At 51.0% G+C, this 1,425-nt stretch overlaps 1 non-coding gene across 1 annotated transcript; it reads left to right on the top strand.

Annotated features, from left to right (window-relative positions):
- The first annotated feature begins 1,113 nt into the window (after nucleotides 1–1,113).
- On the top strand, nucleotides 1,114–1,195 carry TRNAL-AAG. Its single transcript has one exon. It is a non-coding gene; the product is annotated as a tRNA-Leu (tRNA).
- The last annotated feature ends 230 nt before the right edge of the window (nucleotides 1,196–1,425 follow it).

Here is a 1,425-nt window from a genome sequence, read left to right as displayed (position 1 = left end):
GTGGGTCAGCCATCAAATGTGGGCGATTTGTAAATGAGGACAGAACGTTCTGCGATAGTAAAACCTGCCCGATGGGAGAGGATAGCCGCGGGGATCGGAACCCCCAGCCGGCCCCTGGAGCTGCAGGCGTCTTCCCTGCCACTTCTCACCTAAACTGTTTTCTGGGGGTAAGTGATCCCTCTGTGTCACTGGGTAGATCCGGATTGGAGGGGAGAAGGTCTAGACGTGATCCTTCTGGGGTCTGAGCCGAGCTTTTCCGGGTGTGAAGTCTGGCTCCGCCCGCGGACGGGCAGCGTTTGTCAGCAGCGAACGTGAGCGCTGCGCTCTGCTCGCTCCACCTCGTTCCGGAGCAACAAGAGTAGGGTCAGAGGGTCTGTTTGCAAGGCTGAAATGTCAACGCTGCTGACCTGCGAGACCCTTAAGGTCCTAAAACTTTCAAATTCAAATGGCGTAAGCATCTGCTCTGTCTCTGTGAGAGCAGAATAAAAACGTTTCCAAGTGTCTTAGAAACAGTGTAAAACCTTGAGAGGATCTTGGCTTTCCTTGAAGAAATAATTCGGCACAGCCACATATGTGCGCCCTTTGGTATCTCGACTGGTGAAAGGGAGGATCGTAGCGTCTTTTTTGACATCATTAGCTTGTCCGTTAGATTCCAGCTCTAAGTAGGTCCTCACGCATTTGCAAATGCCCTCAAACTCTATTTGATAAATCGTGTTCCCTCGGAGACAGGCTTTTCGTGGCCTTAATTAGCTTCAGCCCTCGTTTGTCTTCCTGAGAAATTTGTAGCAAGACTGAGAGGAAGCCAACAAGTACAAAACACAGTCTACAGCTGCTAAGGGCAGCCTAGTGTGCGGGACAGACTTCATTAGCTCATTACTCAGTATTCCTTCCTTCACTCAATCAAAACTTCCTTCTCCCTTAAACCCTGGGTGGAAGATGAAACGATCCAGAGCCGACAGGACAAGTAAGCTTTTGAGATAGGATCATCCGTCCAAATGCTCTTAGTGATGCCTAAAGTTAGGACACCAAGGCCACGTTCTACAAAAGAAGACTGAGATGTGAAGACAGGTTGTTACTATTATAAAGAGAGACAAAAAAGTGGTGCAGTCGTCTGGTAGCGTGGCCGAGCGGTCTAAGGCGCTGGATTAAGGCTCCAGTCTCTTCGGGGGCGTGGGTTCGAATCCCACCGCTGCCAATCAAACTTCCTTCTTGCTTTGCTATTTGAAGAACTGAGACCAAAAGATGACGAATGTCCCGTATACGTCCTGAGGCAAGCACTGGACGGGGACCGAGACCAGTGGGTAAGTGCGAGTGCGAGCTTCGGTGTAGGTGGCACGAAGACCATTTAAGTCCTGCTGCCGCCTGTTTTCCGCCGGGTCGCCGGGGTGGCGCTCCAGAAGGTTTTGCCAGCAGGTAATGTTCTGT

This window comes from Galeopterus variegatus, unplaced genomic scaffold, assembly GCF_000696425.1.
Source record: "Galeopterus variegatus unplaced genomic scaffold, G_variegatus-3.0.2 Scaffold11869, whole genome shotgun sequence".
Taxonomy (NCBI): domain Eukaryota; kingdom Metazoa; phylum Chordata; class Mammalia; order Dermoptera; family Cynocephalidae; genus Galeopterus; species Galeopterus variegatus.
The sequence above is the reverse complement of the archived record's forward strand: the minus strand, read 5'-3'. Positions and strand labels throughout refer to the sequence as shown.